Source organism: Topomyia yanbarensis, chromosome 3 (assembly GCF_030247195.1).
Source record: "Topomyia yanbarensis strain Yona2022 chromosome 3, ASM3024719v1, whole genome shotgun sequence".
NCBI lineage: Eukaryota > Metazoa > Arthropoda > Insecta > Diptera > Culicidae > Topomyia > Topomyia yanbarensis.
The window spans coordinates 235,658,151-235,685,570 of NC_080672.1; the positions used below are offsets into that span (position 1 = coordinate 235,658,151).

General features: G+C 41.1%; 1 protein-coding gene across 4 annotated transcripts in view; it reads left to right on the top strand.

The window, feature by feature from the left end:
* Positions 1-27,420, top strand: part of LOC131690293 (kinesin light chain-like) — a 676,695-nt gene that overhangs the window by 419,037 nt on the left and 230,238 nt on the right. The gene's annotated exons all lie outside the window — the stretch shown is intronic.

The window sequence follows — 27,420 nt, forward strand, 5'->3', positions numbered from 1 at the left end:
TATATGAGAACACCATTCAATAGGAAATTTTCTCACCATTCGAATGGAACTGATTTAATATTTAAAATACAAAGTATACTTTTAAAATTAGAGGTATTTTAAGACAAATAAGTTTTTTACACAAAAAGTTCAATAACTCTGTAACGGTTGAGATTTGATGGTATGTGTAGAACAATTTTTTTCTCCAAATATGGCATTCTATCACCTCCCGAGAGATTCTTAACCATGAACCAAACACCCTGTATATATATATATATATATATATATATATATATATATATATATATATATATATATATAATATATATATATATTATATATATATATATATATATATATATATATATATATATATAATATATATATATATATATATATATATATATATATATATATATATATAAAACTTAAACCTAAATCCTGCAACTATTCCGAATCCGTCCGATGAAGCGGGAGGACGACTCACTAAATTCCTGCATCTCCTCAACAGTCGTAAAGGTGCGAATCATTGCCGTTATCGGTTCGTGATAACCAAAGGTTGTCCGGTGAAACCGGGGCTCGAGAAGAGAACCTTTCCATAAAGGTCTTGGTGGCACTCGAATGTTTAGCAACGATAGAAGTTTCGAGCAGTCGACTTCGCCATTCAGCAGCTTGGCAACAAATCCCGCTTGTTGAATTCTCCGCCGACGATCTAGAGTATCTATGTTCAGCAATTTACAGCGATCAGAATATGGTGGAAGATTATGAGGATCGCGCCATGTTAGATTTCGCAGGGCCAATCTAATAAATTTACGCTGCACACTTTCAATCCTTAAGATCGAATTCAACGGAAAAGGAATCCAAACTACTGAGGCACTTTCTAAAATTGGCCGTCGAGCGAGCAGTAGAGAGCTTTCAGGCAGTACGGGTCAGTGAAGTCCTTCGTTATTTTCGAGATGAACCCCAATTGCCTGTTTGCTTTTGCGATGACAGCTGTACGGTGTAGGCTAAAAGTAAGTTTATGATCGAGCAACACTCCCAGATCACTGAATCGATCAGTTCTTTGCAGAACCTTGCCATTGATAGTGTAGTCGAAATTTAGTGGTCGCCTGAGACGGTAGTAGGACATAACCATACACTTTGGAACGCTTACGGTCAGCTTATTCCGTTCACACCAATCAACGAACAGATTCAATATTGATTGGAGGCGAACGCAATCGTCGATGTTACGCACAATAAAATACAGCTTTAGATCGTCTGCGTAGGCAAGTCTACACCCTGGTGCAAGTAACAGCATTACATCATTGAAGTATAACACGAACAGTAGTGGGGCGAGATTACTGCCCTGTGGTACTCCAGATGTGTTGATGAAACACGACGAAGTTCTCGATTCGAGCTTGACACGAAGAGACCTACCAGTCAAATAAGATTTCAGCCATTGAACAAAACGCTCCGATGCACCTAGCTTGGATAGCTTAGCTAAAAGAATATCATGATTAATCGAATCAAACGCTGCTTTTAGATCGGTGTAAATAACGTCAACTTGTGTCCCGCGCTCCAAATGTTCAAAACAGGTAGCAGTGAAATCGAGAAGATTCGTTGTGACGGATAGTCCAGGCATGAATCCATGTTGGTCGCTAGAAATGTAGCTTTTGGTACTCTCGAGAATAATGCCACTCACAATAATCTCGAAGATTTTTGATGCCGCAAATAAACTGGTGATCCCTCTATGGTTCGTTACATTACGCCTGTCTCCTTTTTTATGGACAGGAACCATGAACGACTGCTTCCAAATTGCACGAAATTTCGAATCAGCGAACGATTGGTTGAATATTCTGCATAGCGGTTCTGCAAGGGCACCAATGTTACGGCATAGCACCACAGAAGGAATGCCGCCAGGGCCAGGCGAGAATGTACTTTTTAATTTTTTGTGGCTTTTGTAACCATCGCAGGTGTAACCTCAAAGCTATCAAAATCTAATAGGTTACCTGGAACATTTAATAGTGCTAAATCCAATTCTGATGACGTAACCGATTGCGCAGCAAATATCGACGAAAAATGAGTAGCAAACAATTCGCATTTCTCATCGCTTATTGTTTTTTATATGATTCGTTTATTTGGCACGGCTCATAGCGGTAGCTTAACGGAGCCGTGGATCTTTTATATGTTTACAAATGTAAAAATAAAAATATAAGCAAATATTATTATAATACTGGATCTCGTGCGCGCAACTTTTTATTGCGAGCGGAGACCTACTTTCGCGGGGTTTGCAGGCAATCTGCATCTGGGGGGTCATTTAATTCTTTTTTGTTTTCACGTCCAGGTCGAAGCCGGCTTGGTGTCCGCGATCAGATGTTTTTCGTTGTTTCTTGCACTTATTGTTGACCAGCGTGAATCCGTCACTGTTATTGTTATCCTTGGCAATGGTGCTTACAGTTGATTTTGTGGTACTGGATGCTTTCCTTGTTGTTGTCATTATGGTCTGTGCAACTGCTGCCACAAATTTGGCCACCGTTTGTGGTTCAGGCATTGGTATTGAAAACTCTGTTTTTGGTTGGTTTGCCGTAGATGAGTTGGCAATCGGTTGAGATGCGTCTTCCTCTGCATCTTCCGCGCAAGGTTGTCCATGATGAGTTGTCTGATTGCAATACTTGCACGTAGGAGTTTGCCCCTCATGGGTGCATAGCGTAGTTTGCATAATTGTAGTTCCGTGAGTTTTGAGTTTTATTGTCAAGTAGGAGGGTATAGGCCTTTCAACCCGTATCCTCACTACAAAAACGCCGTTAGGAGTACCCGGGAAGAAGTTTCTCCAAGTATCAGGTGTAACGGATTCTACTTCTCCGTATTGCGACATGCATGTTGCAATTGGCTCAAGAGGGGTACGAGGCGATAGGTCATATAACCTTACATCTATAAAATCATTCTCAATAAATACGGGAATCTTGATTCCCACGTTGTCACTTTCAACCACGTGTTTTAAGTTGTTCTTCAAAACGAAACGCTCTGCTTGTGCTAACGTGTTGAATGATATTAACACTGCACTGCGAAGATGATGATACTGAAGGTACAATACTTCCGTAAGTCTATGTTGCATTTTTACCTTCAGAAGGTATTCCACTTCACTAAAACTCGGTAGTTTTAAACAAAATTTAAAGTCAACGACCGCAGCGTTGGGTCGGAGTAGAGCTTTTTCGTCAACTATACTTATGATGACAAGAATAGTCCGATGTTTCCTTTGTTCTCGAGACAATGCACACCAGATCGAGAGGCCTGTTGTTCACGTGGCTCGATTGTACGTCTGACTGCGCCAGTAGTAGAAAGTAGACTGATCGCTTATTGATGACTCCACATTGGGGAGAAAAACGTTAGATGGAATTGAGGAAAGCTTTCTCTTCGAGTTCACATAGTTCCAAAATTTTTTAGGATGTTCGATATATATATATATATATATATATAATATATATATATATATATATATATATATATATATATATATATATATATATATATTATATATATATATATATATATATATATATATATATATATATATATATATTATATATATATATAGAATATATATATATATATATATATATATATATATATATATATATATATATATATATATATATATATATATATATATATATATATATATATATATATATAATATATATATTATATTATATATATATATATATATATATATATATATATATATATATATATATATATATATATAATATATATATATATATATATATATATATATATATATATATATATATATATATATATATATATTATATATATATAATATATATATATATATATATATATATATATATATATATATATATATATATATATATATATATATATATATATATATATATATATATAGATATATAGATATAGATATATATCAAAATTCTTCTTGCATAATCCATCATTACATTTCGGCATACTTTCCAAAACTAGTGGAAATCAAAATGAAATATGTGCAATAATCTTAAAACCACAAGCCGAAGCCACAGAAAAAAAAACTATGGTAGGAAAAGTTTTGCTCCCAAAATAAGAACCTAGCTAATGATTATGGTTGATCTGCATACACACTTAGAAAAAATAAAAATTACACTTGACGTAAACAACATTGCGACGTATTTTGTTTGTCGTATAATGGTATTTTACATGTTTTGACATGTAAATATTGTATCTGTTTTGATATAGAACTCGGTTGAATGGAGATGGAGAATTGTGAACAAAACGCATTTTTACATGTTCTTGAATGTAAATTCAAGTGAATTATGACGCTCCTTTTATGTGCACCTTATGAGATGTAAATATTTTTAAGTGTGTAGGAATTACGTATGTCTTCAGAGACATCTGGTGGTTTGCTATAAGCTTTTTGGTTTATAGCAGACCAACACGCTGGGACTGTTGTCTCTTTTTTCATTGTCACAAAATAGCACAATTCGATCACTCGAAAATTTGGCGCTTGTCATAATCGTGTTTCTATATCTCTTCCGAAATTACCATACGATAAAAAAGATGCATGATGATGATTGATGGTTTAGCCAAATGATTTTGGGAGTGAACCAGCACACATGTAGGGATGCAAAATAATCGGAATGCTAGCAGTTGAAAATCAATAGTTTTGGACATTTTCAATGCACAGGGGGTCCGCCGATGTGTCAAAATGGATTTTTTCAACTTTTAGGAAAATGTTTTATATTGTAGGACAAGTTTTTGGCAGTCGAAAATCAATAGTTTTGGGCATTTTCAATGCACGGGGGGTCCGCCGAATGCCAAAATGGAATTTTTTTCAACTTTTTGGGAAAATGTTTTATATTGAAGGACCATAAATCTACCGGTGTGGTACGGAAAAATCATATCAATTATCAAAACGAGCCATAAATGTATTATTGGTTTTCATTGCTGACCGTCATAAAATTCTTCTGAAAAAATTCTATTTATCTGTGATTTGGGAGCCTTACACCTATACCAACATATTTCAGAACAACTTTTACTTATAATAACAGATATATTTTCATGAGATAAGCGATACAAGTGGGTGGAATGTGTCTATATATAGTAGGTTGGGCAATAATGGGTTAATTTAGGAAATTGGAAAGTGCCCGGGGATAGCTGCTTTGAATGATCATTAGTGATCTTGATCCGCAAATACAACTAACGTTACACCCATGCTAATATGTACTGTATTTTTGGGTGGCATGATGATACCTGTTCCGACTGGGGAACGGTTGGTATCGTGGAGGGTTGAGCCCGCAGTAGAAATCGCTGGGTTTCTCTGCAAGTCAACTGAAAACTTCTCGATGGTGGTGGAGAGCAATCGCTTTCGGAATGGAATTTAATTCTTTTGGTCCTGAAAAGGACCCTTTAGGCGATACTCGAACCTGTTCGCTGGCTGGCGGCGAAATAAAGATGAAACGCTAAAAAAATTACTTTTTCACTAGCTTATATTTCCCTTTGTTGATGATGCTCGCGGTATCGCGGTTACAAATTACCTGGTCCTACGCTAGCTACCTGGGCTCAATTGATAGTACTGCTGAGTGGCGTATTAGTTCGGCTTCTTCTTATTGTTATTAGTAGTTACACGGTATGCGTATGCGTTGTGACGGATGCAACATACTCCCCTGGATTGGAACTACGTTGCAATATGGTTGTCCGATGATGATTCCTTGAAATTGTCTTCGATGGGTAACACGGACACCTTGTTGATTGGGCGTCGGTAAGTCGCGCCGTCAAAGAACACGTCCACCACACGTACCAGTCCTTCGTCGTCAGGATGCACAGCGGTAATTCGTCCCATCTTCCATTATAAAGGTGGTTGATTCTTATCTTGAACGAGAACGATCATACCTGGGCGCAGATTTGGCATAGTCCGATAATTTTTCTTACGCGGTTGTGTCTATTAGGAAATGTGCTGGAGTTATTACCTGTGAATCTTCAGGATCGGATGAAATACTGAATAAAGGTCTCGAATTCAGCACAGCTTCAATTTCAGTAAGAATTGTCGCCATTTCCTCGAATTTCAGTCTAGCATTGCCGACGACACACTTCTGATGAGTTTTAGTTGATTTTACTGCCGCTTCCCAAAGCCCACCAAACTCTGGAACGTCTGGAGGAATAAAGTTCCATTGAATCTCTCGGTGTGCACGAAATTGATGTAATTGGTCAAGCATTTGTTGATTTTGAAATAGGCGATATAATTGATGCATCTCGTGGTTGGCTCCCTTGAAATTAGTAGCATTGTCAGAATAGAGTTGTTGAATTAAGCCTCTGCGACTGACAAATCTCTTTAATGACGCCAGAAACGCATCAGTAGTCAGGTCAGATACTGCTTCAAGGTGTACTGCTTTCGTGGTCATACACACGTATACAGCTACATAAGCCTTCACGAGCTTTGGGCGGCATGTTCCTTGCTTTACGCAGAGCGTACCAGCGTAATCCACACCAGTTACGGCGAAAGGCGGAGACGGTACGATTCGTGGCTGAGGAAGATTTTCCATGAGCTGAACGGACGTTTCTGGTCTTGTACGGTAACACTTCACACATTTACGGATTATCTGACGCACAATGGAACGAGCCTTCAGTGGCCAGTATCGTTGTCGGATGACATTAATAAGTGATGCTTGTCCAGGATGGAGTAGCTCGTTGTGCATTGATGAACATCCTTGTGATTGGGTCCCTGACTGGTAGAATGATGGGATGTTTCGATGCAAACGGTAGATTTGAGTGGACCAATCGGCCCCCGACACGAAGCAGCCCATCCTCGTAGAACGGGCGTAAGTTTCCAATCTTTCTGCAGTGTTTGTTAGCCTGAAATCGCTCAATTTCGTCAGCTAGTTGTACTTGTTGTACCACCCTGTAAATGGCTAACGTGGACCGATGCAATTCATCGATGGTCAAATGGCGTGACAGTATGTGTTCTGAGGGTTGAGGTTTCCGACAGTTGTTAGAAAACCGTAAACGCCATGATACGCTGAATCTTGCGGAAATTATTGCACTTAGAAAATAATGGAAAAGGTTCGATTTTCATTGCTGGCAGTGCAACTAACATCTTGATCTCTGGGAGCAGTTGTTCCGGGATTTCTTCTGGATCCTCCTCCACTTCATAGTTAATAACATTGAGGGAAGCTGGGCCGTTCCACCATAATTTGTTGCGTCTTAGTTCCTCAGGAAGCTGTCCTCTCGATACTACATCGGCGGGATTACACTCTGATCGAATACAACACCATTTGTACCCATTAGTACTTTTCTGGATCTCAGCGATGCGGTTTCTTACGAATACTTATAGGCGAGCGTGAGGCTTCTTCATCCATGCCAAAACGACTGTACTATCGGACCAAAGTACTACTTCATGAAATGGCATCTGAATGGCTGGAATCACTTTATCTAGCAGACGCGTCAATAATAAAGCGGCACTCAATTCCTTTCTTGGGATGGTGAGTTCGTGTAGTGGGGCAACCTTAGGTTTACTGCTGATGAGTCTTAACTTTGCCGGACCGTCGACAAACATGCTGCGCAGGTAGATGCATGCGCCGTAGCGTAACGGTTGAGGCATCCGCGAAACCATGGATCTTGTATCCAATGGCATCTGGAAACGTAATACATCGTGGCACCTTGATGAGGTTCAACTGTGGCAATGCTTCTTGCATAGTAAACCACGCTCGCTGAAACTGCTCCTCCACGATGTCATCCCATCCTGCATTTGTCTTCCAAAGTTGCTGTACCAGAAGCTTTGCCATGACGATGAACGGAGCGAGCAAACCGAATGGATCAAAAAAATTTGCGATTTCAGAGTAGATTGTTCTTTTTGTTACCCTTTCAATTTGAGCCAATACTGGTCGACGCTGATGGGCGATTAGGAACATATCAAAGGTTGGATCCCATAATAGTCCCAAAATCTTGATGGCCTCGTTAGAGCCATGTTCTTGGAGAGTTAGGTGTTTTTCACGGTCCTAGAGCGGTATGTGTTCTAAAAATTCGACGGAATTCGAACACCATTTATGTATGGGAAAGCAACCTCTGGCAAGCAATCCCTTTAACTGACGTTGATATTCGATGGCTTCTTCGACGGTGTCAGCACCAGACAATATGTCATCCATATAACAATCCTCTTTAAGAATGCGAGCGGCGATCGGAAATTCAGGTGCTTCTTCTTCGGCAAGTTTAGGCATCGAGTAGCTTGATACGGAGAGGATGCAGTTCCATACGTTACCGTATTCAATTCAAAAACTCAAAGTGAATGTGTGGGTTGTTCCCTCCAGAAAATTCGTTGGTAGCAAGTGTCCTCAAAAGCCATGCGTATTTGGCGATACATTTTGCTTATATCCGCCGAAAATATCATGGTATGCTTCCGGAAACTCAACATGACGGAAAACAAGTCTCGCTGCACAATAGGGCCTACCTTAAGAACGTCGCTAAATGAAATTGCGGATGCCGTAGACTTCGCATTAGCGTCGAAAACTACACGGCACTTGGTAATTGGATCGACGACTGCCTTCACTTCCCTACAATGTCCAAGTGCTTCGTATTCTCGCATAAAATCTATGTACGGCGATCGAAGTTCAGGGCAACGCTGCAACCGCTTTTCCAACATCAAGAATCGCTTGAGGGCTAATGCATGACAATTATCCAACTGGCTGAAGGTATCCTTAAATGGAAGTCTGGCGATAAATCGTCCACTCTGATCTCGTTCAGATGTTGATAAAAAATGAGCTTCACATGACTGCTCTTCGGCTGACAGCGTTGTAGCACCAGGAACTTCCTCAATCTTCCAGAACTGACGCATCATTTCTTCTACTCTGTCTATTGAAGCCAGGTTTGCATGTTGAATGGCAGGTTCGGTCACGGTAGGCTTGTGGACTACTCCAGCGACCACCCATCCTAGGTAGTTCTCCCTTAGTTGCGGCATATTATCAGCGATAATTGAATGGCCAGGCTTTAGCAGGTCGAAACATAGTTCAGCTCCGACCAACAAACCGATTTTTCGTGGCTCATGGAAAGCAGGATCGGCAAGTTCAATATTACTGGGAATATTCAATTCTTTCACATCGAGTTTGGTAGGTGGTACTGTAGCAGTTACCTTTAGAGTAACTAGGCACTCTATGTTAGCGTAGAAACTTTCATGTCGAGAACGGAACTTCACAAATACCTTTTTTGCCTTTCTCATATAGAAAGGTTATGCAATCACTCTGAAAAACGTCAACCTAATCCCGGCCCGGAAGGCCGAGTGTCATATCCCATTCGACTCAGTTCGTCGAGATCGGAAAGTCTGTATGTGTGTGTATGTGTATTAGGGTGGGTTGTTGTTGTTGTTATTTATTTATGACACTTTACACCGAAGAGCGGTGCATTCGTGTCGAAGGTCAGTTTTTGCTTCTAATTTAATGTACAATTCAGTTCACAAATAATGTTAATTTCTATACTTTACAATTGTTTGTATAAATTCGCTTCCTTAAGGAAGTTTAGCAATTTCTTCTCGCTGTCTGCGTCGTTGCCTAAAGCAGCTCCCAGACTCGTCGAATTTATGTCATGCATCCTTCTAGCATCGTCGTATTTTCTACACCGAAGAATCACGTGACGGACGTCGACTATCACTCCACAGCAGTCGCACATAGGAGGAGGCGTTTTGTTGAGCAAAAAAACGTGTGTTAATCGTGTATGGCCGATCCTCAGCCGTGTTAGCACACGCTGGTCTGTCCCATTATCGCGATCTTTCCAACGGTACGTATCAAATTTGACTTCCCTGAGTTTTGGGTCTCGGGAAGCAAACCATTGTTCATCCCAATGTTGTCGTATGGATGATCGCACAGCTCTTAAGGCATCCTCCGCTGGGATCGGTATGTCGACAACTGCTTGACTCCTCGCCTCGTTGGCCAGTCGATCGGCTTCGTTGTTGCCTTGAATGCCGGCATGACCAGGGATCCAGCAAAACCGAACAGATCTATCGCGTGATATATTTTCTATCTCTTGTATCCAAGGGTGCTTAGATTTACCAGTCTCTATGGCCAACAGGCAACTCGCTGAATCCGTGAGGATTACCAAATCCTTGATGTTTGGGACTGTTAGTGCCATACGGATAGCAAAAGCTTCTGCCGAAAAGACACTGCAGTGTTGTGGAAGGCTGCGCATCCGTCCCATTCCTTCTCTATAAAGACCGGCACCCACTGTGTTCTCGCATTTGGTTCCATCAGTGTATAACACGGATGATTGGTGGAATCGGCTGGATAGAATGTTCTGGATAATGGGCCGAACTTTCTCAGGAGGATCGCCGGCACGTACTGCTTTCTTCACATCCCAGACAATTGACGGTTTTGGTGCATGCCACACACGATTACTTCGCCTGGGTAGTTGTTCTACAGTTGGTAGGGTGTTACCGGTCAGTTCCTGGATACGAGTAGATGCTCGAATAACAAGGGGGAAGCTCGAATTGTTTCCGTTTTTTTTCTAATAGGCGTATAGCCACTCGCGCAATGGATTGCACCGCCAGTAGCTCGAATGGCAGAGCACCAATCTCAGCCATAATTGACTGTATGGGGCTAGTCACAAAGGCACCAGAAGCGAAACGGATCATCTTATTATATGTAGGCGCAAGTGTTTGGAGGGTAGCTTCGCCTCCCCGGCTTACCAGACCTATTCCATACAGTAGCTTCGAAGTTACAATTGCAGAGCCAACTTGTAGCAGAGTTACCCGTTTACCACGCGGAAGATGGGCGCCAATCGCTTTCATAACTCGTAGTCTCGATGCACATGCCTCCTTCACCATCTTGCAGTGTGCCTTGAAGTTCAGTGTGCGGTCCAGTGTAACACCGAGAATTCTCAGTCGGTTTGTGTATGGCACGACGACCCGATCGATGGTGATGTTGCGTGAAGGGCTACGTCGCGCATTGGGACTGTAATAAAAAATGAATGATTTTGCGGCCGAAATCGCGAAACCAACATTTTTTGCCCACTTATCGGCAGCCTTGACAGCGGCCTGCAGTTTTCGATGTAACGCTTCCGTTTTCCGGCCTCGTACGATGAGAAGAATATCGTCCGCGTACAATAGTATTTCTACTCCGTTTGGTACAACTCTAAAGATTGGCTGCATTGCGACAAGGAACAGTGTTACTGATAAAACGGAGCCTTGCGGTAATCCATTTTCCAGGCGATGGGTGCATGACAATTTTCCTCCTACCGATACTTGAAACATCCGCTCAGATAGAAAGCTTTGCAGCATTCTCATCATTCGGCCACGTATACGCCATTTTTTCAAAGTAAGCAGAATCCCATGTCGCCATGTCGTGTCGTACGCCTTTGAGAGGTCCAAGGTAGCTATTAGACTATGTTCGTCTACTGATGGAAGCGATCTTTCCAGCTCAGCTAAATACGTATCCGTACCACATCCGGAACGAAAAGCGTGTTGTCGTTTATCAAGTCGCCCACTTGATTCTAGCTCGGTGATCAGACGTCGGTTGATGATCCGTTCAAACAGCTTTGCCATGCAGCTTGTTAGCGATATCGGCCGAAAGGCAGCTGGTCCGGTATCATTACAGTTCGGTTTCGGGATAGGCACGACAACTGCATTTCGCCACCAATCAGGAAATTCGCCGTTCCGCCATATTTTGTTTAGTAGTTCGAGTAGGATCAATTTCACGGATAACGGAAGTCGTTGAAGCATCGGATACCCTATCATATCGGGACCTGTAGATACACTCCTCCCTTTATCGAGCGCCCATAAGAGTTCGTCGATGGTGATGTCGTTGTTGTAGACGTCGTTGGAGTTGGGTGAAAATTCCATGCGCTGTCGTTCGGCCTTCTGCTTCTTCTTTTGAAAAAGTGGTGGGTAGCTGGATGTCAAAGATCTTTCGCTGTAGTGTCTCGCCAATTCCTCCGCTACTTCTTCGGGATTGTCTGTAAAACCGTCCGCTCGCCTGAGTGTCAACATGTGCTGATGTCGGCCGCCACGTAAGGTATTCACTGTGCGCCATAGCTCAGCAGTCGTGCTGTTCGGTGAGATTTTCTCCACGAAATCCTCCCAGGACTGTTGTTTGGCTGTTTTAACCGCTTTCCGTGCTGCTGCTTTCGCTTCCTGGAACCTTCTTAAGGCTGCGGGCTTTTCAGGATCGCTGGTCTGCATACGACGTAGGGCTCGAAGATGTTTGCGTCGCTGTTTGATAGTTTCTTTCACCTCGGGACACCACCATGGAACCGCTTTGGGACCAACGCGACCGCTGGATCGTGGTATACACTTGATGGCTGCTTCAACTATTTTCTCCGTAAACTTTTCAATATCCCACTCGACATCTGAGCGGATTGAGTTGATCGTGGTTTGTTCGTATAGAGGCCAGTCTGCTTGGTCAAAAAGCCACTTGCGTCGTGTTGTTGTGAGTAATGACCACCCTGGTATGGAGATTGTTATCGGAAAATGATCACTGTTACATGTATCCGGTAGTGTTCGCCAAGTAAGCCTTCTGGCCAGATTTTCAGAGCAGAATGAGATATCGATGGCTGACGTATTGCCTGAGACCGGATCGAGACGAGTGGGTGAACCATTGTTTAGAATAACAAGTTTTCTTGTCAGAGTGGTCTCTGCGATGAACCGACCGAGCGCGTTAGTTGATTTTGACCCCCACGCTAAGTGGTGGGCATTGAAATCGCCTAGGAATATTATTGGTCCGTCCAGCTCTTCGAAGAGGTCGTGTAACGCAGATTGGCATTGTTGGGCACTTGGGGGGACGTATATACACACAATTGTTGCCAGGATCGGTTTGTGAATTCGTACAGCGATAAGATGCAAACTGGTGGTAACTTGCACTCGTTCAAACGGTATCCCCTCTCGTATTGCTAGTCCGACGCCGTGTTGCCAGTAATGATCACTTTTGGACTCCAAGAGCAAACTGTATTTTCTGCCCAAGAAGTCCGGTGCTACAACTGCTTTGTTGGCTTTGGTCTCTTGGAGCGCAACTATGCACGGATTATGTTCCGCAACCAGCTGTTTTAATTCATCGATATTTGCTCGTAGTCCACGCTGATTCCATTGCAGCGCGAAACAGGAGGAGTCGTTTGAAGCGGATGATGATGCCGATTCTACTGATTTGCTACGTGTTGGTGCTCTTTCACTCGATGATGGTTCACCGGCGGAAAGTCGGGAGGAGAATTGCAAAGACTGTGTATCTGAGAGGTAGGGACAGTCCTTTTCCCCCCGATCAGTCCCTTCCATGATTGGAAGTGGGGAAGCTACTTTCATCTCTTCTTCCCCAAACCGGGATGGTGCAGCCGTCGCATCTGGAACGGAGAATAATTCCGCAGTACTTTCCATTATCGAATGTTGGAGAGTAGGACTGACCTGTGAGACGTCTTGCCCCACAGTACCAGCCACTGTCGAGACTACTACACTACTATCGTTGGAACTACCGACAATGACCGGTACTGGGGAAAGGCTTTGTGTAGTATGATGTTTATGGATCTGCTGCTGTCGAGTCATCAAACCACGCGTTTGTTTTGATGTACCAACATCAGGTGAAAGAGATGAGCGATTAGATGATGGATGGACTTTGGTGGTTAGCGGAAGACCTGCAAATATAGTGGGCGGAGCAGTACCTGCTGAACGGTTCTCGGTGTATTGACTGACCTGTGAGACGTCTTGCCCCACAGTGCCAGCCGATGTCGAAACTACTACACGATTACTACCAGAATTACCGACATCAACCGGCACTGGGGAAAGACTTAGTGTAGTTTTCCTTGATTGCCTTTTTGAAGCTAGTGTTGTTCCGTCTCGGTACGGGTATCTCGATGGACCTTCTCCGGGTGAGGTCATGGGATGAGGTGAATGATCGATTACGTCAGTCGAACCTGTGAAAACGTTAAGCACAGCAGTATCTGCACGGGGGTTGATATTTTTGGAACTGACCTGACGAAGGTCCAGCCCCACAGTGCCAACCGCTGTCGTACAAACTACACTATTTTGTCCAAAATTATCGACTGCGATCGACACTGGGGAGAGGCTTTGTGTAGGTCTGCTGGTTTCCTTTTGTTTGTTGATCGGGGTCTTCTGATTTACTGATTTTCTGGTTGGAGCGGTGATATCGGTGTCCTTATCGGCCACAGAGGTGAGTTCACAATCAACGGGTTGGGGTATGACGGCCCGGATAGTTCCTTCATCCTGCTGTGCTTGCGTTGGAAGGAGTACTACACATTCCTCACTTCCAAACCGATCTATCTCGTTGTCAAAATTCATGCGTGGGTTGTCTTCTGTATCCAAACGGTGATGAAACTGAGAATTATCGAAGAGGCTGGTTAGGACGCGTCTCGGTAAACTCAATTTCATCGTCTGAACAATCCATGGTTTTGTTGGTGGTAGTGGTAGCGGTTCTTTTTGGTGGTGGGCTCGGTGAGGTTGTCGTGGGTTTGCTGAACGGGGTATGTTGTTTCTGCGGTCGTCCTCGTTTCGAATCCGTATTAACCGCTGGTGAGTTATTCCTGGATCTCGTCACTGGTCCTATTGGCTGGTTCGTTTGCTTCTGTTCTTTGCAGTGCTGTGGTTTTTCTTGGTTGGTGAACTGTTGCTTCATCTGATGGATGTACATCATCATTTGCTCAATTTTCTCGTCCTTGCGTTTGGTCTCCGCCAGAAGTTTTGCTATCTGCTCATCTTTCCTCTTCATTGTTAGCTCTAACTCTTTCAGCTTGCTAAGGATCTCATTCGGTTGTGCTGTGGCCTGAGCATAGCTGCCTTTACTCAGATGTTCAGCTCGTTTACGTGCTTCCGGGAATGTTAGATTGTCGCGGACTTTTATTTTTATGACCTCCATTTCTTTTTTATAAACAGGACATTCGCGGCTCGTTGGTTGGTGATCGCCTTCACAATTCCGACAGTATGCAGTTTCTTTAAATTTGTCTTCGCCGTGTTGTTCTTTCGAGCAGTTAAAGCATCGCTGAGGACCAGGACAGCGAACGCGTGTATGGCCGTAGTTGAAGCACCCGTAGCAGAGCATCGGGTTCGGGAAATATGGACGAGTAGGAACGTGAAGCAAACCGATCTTCACGTATTCCGGGTATGTGGTCTTACAGAAGGTCAAGATGAGTGCTGGCGTATTCACTCTCTTTTCGGCTTCTTTACGTGTAATTCGCTGTACACGAGTCACTCCCTGGTTTGAAATTTCTGCTAGAACATCTTTTTCTTCCATCTGAATCAAATCGTAGCAGGAAATTACGCATCTGCTTACGTTCAAATTCGGATGGGCTTCAACCACTACTTCAGTGCCGTCGATGAGCTGGTTCATTTTCTGCAATTTAACTACTTGGGCAGGGTTCCGAACTCGAAGGGTATAACGTGTCCCTTGAGCTTCGGTATTCGCACCTTCGATTGGACCTCCAGCGGCAACCTCAACCGATTTGCCAATGATAAACGGGTTTCTTGGTAATGGTACACCATCTTTACCTGTCAACTGCAGGAACGTTAATTCACCGAATTTGTTCGTCGGGTCCAAGTATTCCGGTAATCTTCTTTTACTTGACCCTCCCGGGTCACCGCTACTAGCGGCCGCCATCTTGGATTACACCACTGGACGTTGGTAAAGACGCTGTGGCACGGTCACCCGATACCAACCCCAAATGGACAAAAAAGGTGAAGAAAGGAAAGATCTTACCTTATTTGCCCCTTCAACGTCGAATTTTTCGGTGTTCCCACAATTTTGGGACACACTGTAGGCAAGCAGAATCACAACTACCCTTTTTCCGCTTCTACGTAGCCAACAGAAGTGCACTTTTTCAAATTCGCCAAGAAAAACTAACTTTTTCCGATTTCACCAATTTGACCGTTCCAACACTTTTGGCACACACTGTAACGTCAAAATTTGTTGATACGCACTGTACGCGTGGGTAAAACTAAAATCCACTTATTTCAGCCGTTTCTTTATCGATTTTCACCAAATTTTCACTGTTATTCACTGCAGAATCACTTCACTCGTCTATTCGTCGTAAACTGGACCGCGATTATCGCGAAAAACACGGAAAAACACGGTGTGTAATTCACGAATGCGCGTTGTTGATACCGTGCGGCACGGTGTTTCCAACTCAGATGGTATTAGGGTGGGGCATTGTTATATGGAAAAACGTAATAATAGCCGCATCAACCGAGCACCGCACTTTTTTGGTACTTTTTGAGGTCCCAAACAACTGTGCAAAATTTGGGGTCGATTGGTGTTGACGCGACGTGGCGCATTGCGTTTGAAATTTGTATGGAGATTAGTATGGAAAAACCAACATTTTTGCATTTTTAATTCTACGGACTACAATTCTTCTTGTAGTATGCCAACAAATAGATAGAAGTATAGTCCAGGATATGCTGAACAATTTTGCCGAAGGATGTATGGTGTTAGAATGTCTCTAAGCCAAGTTATAGCAGTTCAAAGTTCGATACATCGAATTAAATGCCAAAAATCATTTTTATTGCCAACACTGCGGGTGTACCAATGGTATTTCATATAGCATTCCAAAATATCATTATATATTTTAGATTTACCACATTGGTATGTTTGGATGAATTATTCAAAATCCTTAGCTCAATTTCATGAGCGTAGGTAGTTGAGCAATAGGGCGTAGTGAGGGGTGAGGGAGGGGGGACTTTAATATGTGGAAATTCGAACTGAAGTGTTGCCGAGTTGGAATGTTCAGACGAATTATTTCAAAACATTTACACAATATCCTACGCATAATAGTAACGTTGAAATAAAACATACTGTATCTTTTTGCCTTGACTTTTATCAATAGAAGTTACGTTACAGACTGAATCAATTGATGTTGAGTTGATATGTCAGAGGATTGCATTGATTATATTTCAGTTTAATACGTACTATGATTTGATGGGATGCTCATTTCGATGCTGCTCGATCACCTGAAGCAAAAATTGATGTAGGGATCTGGTAGATTTTATGTTGAAATCCAGAAATTAGCTTCACGCCTCGTGATCGAATAGCATAGAAATGAGCATGCTATCAAATCATGCGTATTATACCGAAATATAATCCTCTGACATATTAACTCGACATCATTTGATTCAGTCTGTAACATAACTTCTATTGATAAAAGTCAAGGCAAATGGATACAGTATGTTTTATTTCATCGTTACTATTATGCGTAGGACAATGTGTAAATGTTTTGAAATAATTCATCTGAACATTCCAACTCGACAACACTTCAGTTCGAATTTCTACATATTTAAGTCCCCCCCCCATCACCCCTCATTACGCCCTATTGCTCAACTACCTCATGAAATTGAGCTAAGGCTTTTGAATAATTCATCCAAACATACCAATGTGGTAAATCTAAAATAAAAAATGTTATTTTGGAATGCTATATGAAATACCATTGGTACACCCGCAGTGTTGGCAATAAAAATGATTTTTGGCATTTAATTCGATGTATTGAACTTTGAACAGCTATAACTCGGCTTAGAGACATTCTAACACCATATATCCTTCGGCAAAGTTGTTCAGCATATCCTGGACTACACTTCTATCTATTTGTTGGCATACTATAGGAAGAATTGTAGTCTGTAGAATTAAAAATGCAAAAATGTAGGTTTCCCCATACTAATCTCCATACAAATTTCAAACGCAATGCGCTACGCCGGGTCAACACCAATCGACCCCAAATTTTGCACAGTTGTTTAGGACCCCAAAAGGAACCAAAAAAGTGCTGTGCTGAAAAAACGATCATTTTGCCCCACCCTAATGTGTATGTGTGTGTGTATGTATGTGCGTATGTGTCAAATAATGTCACTCATTTTTCTCAGAGATGGCTGGACCGATTTGCCCAAACTTAGTCTCAAATGAAAGGTGCAACCTTCCCATCGGCTGCTATTGAATTTTGGATCGATCGGAATTCTGGTTCCGGAATTACGGGTTTCAGAGTGCGGCCACACAGAAATTTCTCATATAAACTATAGGAAAAAATAAAAATAGAGTTTTTATTTTTGATGCTAAATGTGTTCAAGGTGCATGAAACGTCGAGATTTGATGCAAACTCGAAAAAAAAATTTGACGACGATTCACTTTTTTGGATTTTGGCACATTTTTGCCTTTCTCATATAGAAAGGTTATGCAATCACTTTGAAAAACGTCAACCTAATCCCCGCCAAATTTTTTTTTCGACTCGCGTAAGGTTTCTGGCTTGTAACAGGGGCGTAGTTAATGGTTTACGGAGAGGGGTTACACCCCCCCCCTCTACTGTTCACTCCCCTCCTTTAAAAATCTCCTTAAATCACCCCTCAGACCACCACCCCATCCAGCCCTCATACCCCTACCTTTCAACCCCATCATCTTTAAACCACCACTATATCACAAAGCATACCAATTTAAGCTGGGGAGTCGTTCGTTCATGGGACTTTCGCCCTGTGATGTGATGTGATGTGATGTGATATGAAGCCACCATCAGCTCAAGGTTTTTCCAGTGAATGCGGGTAGACTTACCGTAGTTCCGACATATTTTACCATGAAACCTTCAAGTTATTGCTGTTGATGAAGGAGGTCAAAATGGGTTGTGCGGATACGTGATCAGAAGGATTCCCTTCCAACAATAACATCCAGTTAAAGGATAAAACACCTCGCTATACGTGCTTGAACCCACCTGATGGTTTGTTTTGAGAAGGGTGCGTCAATCTCATATCAGACCTTCTGAAGTTTCCTTCAAGTGACTCAGGCTGGCTATCCACGTTCCTTTGTCCAGTCCTCAATTCGAATGATACCCAGTTGCTCCCAATTCCTTCCCCGCATTTGTTATGTAGTTTATTTAATGTATGTTGTATAAAATATTGCATATGGCTTGAGTAATTTAGTATGGTACAATAAACAATGGGCTTATGAATATTATGATTTGATATATTTTTTTTGGAGTAGGGAAAAGCCCGCTGGAGTGTTGTTCCTTTTGAACCCCTTCTCCAGTAGGCACAAACCCTTCTCATCTTTTTTATTTTTAATCACAACAATTGTTTACATGAAAATTTGGGTATACAGCTCAAACTAATCGGTTACTATAATGGATAATCATTTAAAAAAGCTTGTTCCAACTGTCACGTATTTTGAATATGGTATCTCCAGGTATAACTACGCATAGCAATAACTTCATCGGTAGGTAGCACCTCTCCTGTAAAATATAATAGTAATTCCTGTTGACTATATATGCTTGAATCAATGTATCAGGTCGATGAGCTCGATGATATGTGGTGAGTGATGCAGATAATATATAAAAGAAAAGTTTATGGTTGTCGTTGACTGATATGATAATCCACCAGTGTCCTTTCGATGGCAGATTAGAATGAAATAGAGAATTGTATTTTAGTTTGTCTGTTATTTATAAGGATATCGTAAATATAAACTAAAAAACAATTCATTTAATAACTACTACCTGAAAATTTTGAATATAATTTAAACAGTATCTGAAATGCTAGTACTACGAGAATTTTTGCTACTAGCTTGCAGAGTACAATTAAGTTTAATCGAATACTAATTATAGTTATGATAGGTATATAGCAGCATGTTAATGAATGCGCCGAATAATCTCAATGTCTTATGTTACAGCATGCGTTTTAAATAATATAATGACTTATGAAAGGTGTGCGGCTAGGATGTATATTATCTGTTGACGTAAAATCACCCCGGCTACTGACGCGATTTTTGGCTAGTCCGGGATCATTCTCTGGTGGTTGTCTGTCGGTAATATTTACTACTGAAATTAAAATAAAATTCTGCTTTGGCCCCATCTGATGGTAGGAATTAATGTGTAATTACTATACAATTATATGTATCAATGATCACGATGTAAGAACAGTATGCTACATGTAATATATTCATATAATACCTAACTATAGTGCAAGTAGTAAGATGTTAATAGTTATAACAATAAAATATAATGTATGGACTGTGTGGTACTATTTAAGATCATTCTAAAGAATAAGAATTTGTCCAGTTTGCGTCCCCCACTGGTCCACTTCGTTGGCAATTTGTTGGGCGTAGAGGTATTTTCTTGTAGGGCCATGCCATAATGCTCGTATCGTAAAATCCATTCTGTTGTTTGGGATGGATAGAACTGTGAATCATTTTGTTAATTTGGAGAAATGTATATGAAATGGTTTGCCTCGGGGTCTGAATTATTGAAAATTTGATAAAATTTGGCGTGTATTGTAGAATTATGATTGATATGGTGGTTCAAATAGCAAACTAGTTGATGTACTGAAGGATAGCTGGTGAAAATTAAAGGGTTTATAAGGCATCTGTGGGATAAACAATATAATCCATGTGGACGTACAGCACTGAACAATGCATGCGGTTAGAATATTACGACTCTGTATTACGAATTTGTACCTATTATAAATATGATTATTGTTCTTATTTGTGCATTATGTTTTTTGTGTTTGGAGCCAGCTTCAAGATGTTTGACTTAATGTAAATATGTTTCAGCATTGTGGCATTCGTTGATTTTTTTTGCTTATCTATCGTTAAAAAGCCTATTTCTATCTTTTGATTTCTTGCCGTTTTAACCAATTTTATAACTTTCAAATCTTCCTTTCTTATTGTTGCACGTGAATACATTTATTGACATTATTTTTCATTTATTAGCTACATTATGTCCCTTATTTTTCTCCTGTAGTATTTTGTATTTTTCTCTGTGCTTCACGCTCATTCTCGCATTCCATGTTTCATTATACACATTCCCATTTTCACATTCGTCCAATCATACCCTAAGTCGACATCTACATACTCATACATACCCTACGCATATCTCCTTTTCAAGTTCGGACTGCATCGTCTCTATTATTCGCTACTTGCTTACGATTAGCTCCTTCTTGGCTGACTTTTGTTACGCCTTCATATCTACTGTACTGGTTTCATTTGTCTATATCTCCTCCTCCTCTCCATCTGAGATTTCACTGTCCTCCATTTTGTAGATTTCTTCCACTTTCTGTTTAAGCTTCATCTTATCCTTAGCCAGATCTTCCCATTGTTTCCCTCCTATCTCGTTGAATTTATTGAAATCCTGAGTCAAGGAGTCTTTCCACGTATAACTGGGGCGACCTTCTTTCTTCTTCTCGAATTCCATTTTGTATGCCAGTTTCAACGGGTGCTTATTATTTCGTCTTATAATATGTCCGTAATATTTGAGCCTTCCTACTCTGACTCTCCGGTTTATGGTCTTACCATTGAGTTCTTTCCTAACGTTCAGTTTTCTGTTGTCGCATTTCCTACAATTCATCCAGATGTCTTTCACAATCAACTTTTCGTACTTTGCCAGTTGTTGTCTACTCCTTTTAGTTAGTGTTGAAACTTTTGTCCCATATAGCATTGCTGGTGCTATCACTGTGTTGTAAATAAGGCGTCCAATTTCCCATGCGGGTTTGAATTTCTTGCAAAATTCCACAACCACTTTCGCAGCCTTTACTGCATTCACGCATCTTTGCCTTACAGTGGCCGGACGATCAAGCGTTCGAGTCAGGTGGATTCCCAAATACTTAATTGCATCACTTACTTCATACGGCTTGCCATTCAGCATCATCGTATCTGGTGTGGCTCCTGCGGGATTCGGCACTCTCATAAGGATTTGGCTCTTATTATTATTGATGTCCAGCCCGACTTCCGATAAGCATTCCTCGATAGCTTTGATAATCCTCTCTAGATCCTCTTTCTTTTCCGCCAGAATTAGTAGGTCATCTGCAAATGCTAGTATACACGGGAGTTTAAATGATCCTTCCCTAATCATGTGTATATCTGGGACGAGTTCGGCAACTTTTCGTAGGACGCTCTGCATTATAAGGTTGAACAAAAAAGGGGAAAGAGGGCAACCTTGCTTTATGCCTTTACCTCTACTCACTTCTTCAGACAACTGGTTTTGCCATCGTACTCTTGTCCTATCTTCTCTCACACAATTTAGCACTCTGTTAATTATATGCGATGGCACTTCTATTTTTAGCAAAACATCCTTTAATTTATCCAAACTGATGTTATCGAATGCCTTTCTGATATCGAGTGTTACTGCGATTAAGCTTTTTCCAGCATTCCAGAACTCTTCTGTGAACGCCGCCTGGTATAGATCCAATTCTCCCGTAAACTCCTTTAGCCTCTTCCTGATCCACTTAGCGTATGGCTTGTATCCTACATTGCATAGGCTAATTCTTCTGAAATTGTCCACATTTCTAGGTCTGCTTATTTTTGGTATTGGTATCTGAATAGATTCAGTCATATCCTTCGGCATCACATTCTCCATCCAAATTCTACTCCAAATTCCCATCATCTGCTCCATGGTTTCCTCATCCGCATACTTGATGTACTCCATCCGTACTCCATCTGCCCCAGCCGATTTCCATTGCATGAATGCCTAACAATTTCACTCATCTCATCCATCGTTGGGGGTTCAGTTAGGGGGCATGTGTCTTGCTCTTCCAGTAGCTCCAGTCTCGGTCCCTCACTTTCCTTCAAAATTTCTCCCCATAATCTGGTTGGTATGTAGGCATTTCTCGCCTGTTTCCTTTTAGTGAACTTTTTCATGAACTGGTACGACTTCCGTATTCTAACTGCTGCGTCGAAATCGTTCAGTTTCATGTAAAACTCTCGTACCTCAGTTTCATTGTGATTTCTTACTGCCGCTTGAAATTCTTGTTTCCTGTCCCTCACCTTCCATTTGTATGGGAGCATATCCGGATATTTATTAGCCAAACTAAGTGCCTTATTGAGTCTATTTAATGCCGATTTTCTTCCTGGAGTCAAGGGTACTCTTGAAGAACTCAAGGCGATATTGGATGCTTTTTTCATTTTATTTGTTATAGCCTGGTATGCTTCATTTATGCCTACTTTCTCTGGATCTATTCCCATTTCGTGACTTTTTAATGCTTCATGATATCTTTTCTTTATTTGTTCTTCTTTAAGAGCTGATGCATCTAGTACTACGAGATTTTTCTCTTTGGACTGCTTCTTAATCATTTTCGGAAGTCGTACTCCTGCCAATAATAGTTTATGGTCTGTGTTAATTCTCGTCCATATACCTCTTATATATCTGATGCCTACCTTTCCATCTACTGGCTTCACAATATGATCTATCTGACTTTCCTTGTCTCTAACTCGCCAAGTTGACCTTACTTTGACTCCAATCATAGATGAGATGTTTATAAGCTTATGTATATGAAGAAACATTTTGAACTCCTCTCCATTATCATTGCAGTTGTTGAATCCTAGCTCCTTACCTATACATCTACTATTTTCTTCAGTCACTGAATCCTTACCGATTTGTGCATTCCAGTCTCCTACTAGTAATAACTTATCTCTTAAATGATTTTGGTCTACGATTGCCCCTATACTGGACAGAAAATTAAACGCTTTTTTGTTGGGACCATGTACATTCACTAGCACGAGCTCCATCTCTCCTTCCACTTGCAATCTTACGGAAACTGCTGAATGCCCTACCTTTCTTATATCTTGTACTACTATGTTTGCTTCCTTCTTAATCAAAACGGCTAATCCTCTTGATTTGTTCTGGCCTTCTCTTGCTATAAGCCATTTGTAATTACGTGAATCTATAATTTTCCCATCGGTGTTGACCTCCTGCAATGCGGCGATATCTACATCATAGTATCTTAAAACATCATCGATCTCCTCTCTTTTTTCCTGTCTTTTGCAACCTCTTACATTCAAGGAACCTATCTTTAACAAACCTGTTTTTTCACGCCTAAATTCAATTGTCTTGGTACTATCACTGCGTTTCTTGTTTCCTTCCACACGGCTTCGTTGAAGATCTTGCTCGGTTTTACTTAGCTTCGGACCACCTATCTGCATGTCATTCGCTTCTCTTTTATCTGCATCTTTCTTGCATCTATCCTTTGTGTTGGTAATCCTATGTCTTCCTTCCTTCTTTTCTAGGCTCTTACTTCTAGCCTGAATGTCTTCCTGTAGCTGTTGCTTCGCCATTTTTGACATTTCTCTCCTCTGGTTCTGTAAGTTTTCATTTCTGTCACTTGCATCTTTCTCACGTCTTCCCGCATTTATGGTTGAAGACCCACCTATCGGAATCTCATTATTTCCTAAGACATTTACCACACTGTCGTAGTGGTTTTTAACAACTTCACCCGTGTACAGAATTCTCAATATATCTTCATCGTTGTTTTTTTCTACACCGATCTGGAGGCTCGGATTATCCTCTTGATAGATAATTATAAACTTATCAAATATTTCTGCTGCTGCCACTAATGTTTCAAAATCTAGCCATGTTCCCATTCTTCTTACATATTCTAAAAAAATTTCAAAGCCTTGATGTTCCAAGCTTTCAATGAGATAGACCTCAAAACGTTCTCGATGCTCTGCGATATAGTCTGCTATCATTTCTCTAAATGCTTTTATATCTTCCTCCTCAATTTGGTTTTCTGCCTTCGATTCTGCTAATTGATCTAATAATGCCCTTATTAAACAATTCCCATCCTTCTCGATTTCCTTTACCTTTAGTTTATTCCGCGAATTAAACTCATTCACCCAGTAATACTTGGCCTCTTCGTTACAAAATGGTTCGTTTGAATGTTTATGGGTAGAGTTATCTGCGTTTTCCTCTATCCGTCGCAACTTGTTTTCCACAGCCTCTTCTAATTGGCTCCCCTCATTTCGTTCCCCAACTAGTATCAACCGTTCATTCGAAATGCAATCATGCAGCACTTCTCGCATTCCATCCGGCGGATCTTGTACGTAACATTCATCCATCATTTCTCTCACTCCTTCCACCTTTTTGGATACACTGCCAAAAGCGTCCTTTCCCATTTCATGTTTGAAAAAAACTCTCAGTTCGGGAACTGGTTGGGAACGTCCCTCCATCGTTATGGGCATTACATTGAACACCTCCTCACTGTCTTGCATTATGCTAATGGACACTCTAAATAGCTCTCCGGTAGCTTGCAACATCTCCATATCTGCCCCCTCTTTTCCCTCTCTAATATTCTCTGCAATCTCTATATACTTTTCTCCCCAGTATAACATAAAACATTCTCGACTATTCTCAATGTAATCTGCTATCAATATCCTATATTCGCATTCTGAAAAAGAATATGCTTGAAATGCCATGACGTTGCTCTCTAGCTGATGGATTAAAGCGCTCACCATCGAGCCAGAAGGAGAAAACAAAACTTCCCTCTGTTCTCCGCCACACATTATGCTTTTTCTATAACCTCTCATGCTGCAATTATAATAGGTCGGATGCCGTCCAACAGCGCCGCGCGCATAAAAATAAATTCGTAGTAACTCACTTACCGCTATCTCGATGCCCTCAGTTTTACCTTACCAAAAGGGGTGCGGGAAGCACCAAGCTTCGGTTGATGCGCAGTTATCACTCGTGAGCAACGACACACACACACACACACTCTCTCTCTCTCTCTCGTTACCACAGAGCTTTTCTATAGCTCTGGCCCAACATCCACACACAACCACCCTTGTGCTCACTTTTCTCTCGTGGGCCTTTTCTTCCACACTTTTCTATCTGGTAATATTATCCATACAGCCTCTTATTCCTATCGCCCAGTTTCACGTGCGCATCACGAGAAGCACCAAGCTTCGGTTGATGCGCAATTTCCTCTCGTGAGTGCGACGCACTCTCTCTTTCTCTCTTTTTTACTATAGAGCTTTTCTAGAGCCACACACAACCACACTTGTGCCCACTTTGCTATCGTGGGTCTTTTCTTCCTATCTTTTCTACCTGGTAATATTATCCACACAGGTTTTTTCTCCTATCTCTCTCACTTTTTTCTTCGGATTTTGATGCCACTTACAACATGTAATTTTGATTTTTAAAAAACACTTTTCAACGCTTGTGCCTATGCTTTATCACGCAAAAAACATTTCCACGACTGCCACAATGCCAATTTATGTGAACTACGCACTTCGACAATAGAAAATCTACCGAAAATACACTAATCGGGACCGATTTTGGTTTTGCTAACTATTCGCAATCAATTATACAACCGAACGCGTTCGTGTCTTGAAGCTGACTGGTTAATGGGACTTTCGCCCTCCTCACATACCCACCCCCGCATGACAAAATGAGTTAGCAAGCAGATAACATTGATCTAATGCTGATTAGGCTAATGGAATATGATATTTTTTTTGTTTCAAGTGTTTCACCGTCGACACGTAGCTCATCAAGTTCGTGGCTGGCATGCCATTGTGTATAAGTGCAAAGTGTACTAAGAATGTAATGGACATTTCCACAATTATGTTGAACATAAAAAGCCTCCGTGCCATAGTTTAGAGAAATGAGAAAGGCACAATTGCACCGCTAGGTGCATTAAAACAGGTTTTTATAATACCCTCCACTATCCCCCATACCAAAGAGCTCACACAGAGAGCCCCCTGGTAATGGACACAACAAGTAAACAAAAAGAAACGCGGAGATCAAAACAACAAACAAAATAATATGAAATCCCAGTGGAACTTAGTTCCTTTGAAGGGATTCACAAAATTAAGCTTAATTTAAATCAAAAATTTAATTATTAACTTAATGATAACGTGGTTTAAAACAAAAAGGAAATTAAAGCAAATTTAAACTTATGAAGTAGGGAAAAACTAGCAGAAGCCAGAAAAACCTACAGGTTTGAATGGTTGATACGCTTAAAATATATATTCGTTTACGTTCCTCAGTATATGCTGCTTACGCTTGCTTTTGAAAAGAATGTTGTTTGTTATAGCTTTTAATTCTATGGGAAGTACGTTAAATTTAGATGGTCCGTGATATGTAATGCATGCAAGGCCAAGGTTGGAACATGCACTGCTTCTCAATAGTTCGTTTGCGCTTCTAGTGTTCTGAATGTTTACCCGAGCCGCGAATACAAGATTGTGATGGAATTTCTGGTTGTGGTTGTGTTTGTGTACAAATATGATAGACTGAGAGTCGCGTATACCTACAATGGGGATAATTTTGTGGCGTAAGCTAGTGAAAAGTGAAACTGTAGAAAACAAGGTGGGCAGATTGTAGATTACTTTAATGCATCTATTCTGCAATGTTTGGATTCTTTCCAATTTCGATTTAGCAGCATGACCCCAGACTATAATCAAATATTGAATTATTGACTGAATGCATGCAATATAGAATCGCAGCAATGAGTTATTAGGCACAAAAGAACGCACCCTTCTCATTAGGCCGCATAATGATGAGACTTTGGTAGCTACATGCTGTATATGACTGTCCCATTAGAGACATGGGTCTAAATAAAGTCCTAAGTATTGGAATGATGAAACTTTTTCAATGTGCAATGTTCCGACACATGGATCCGCATGTTGTGAAACTTTTTTCCGTGGTGAGTGAAAAACCATGTACTTTGTTTTTGTCAGGTTCATGGAGAGGTGATTCCCGTTAAAATATTCTAGGAGTGTAGCAAGATCAGATACAATGTCATTAATAATAGACTGA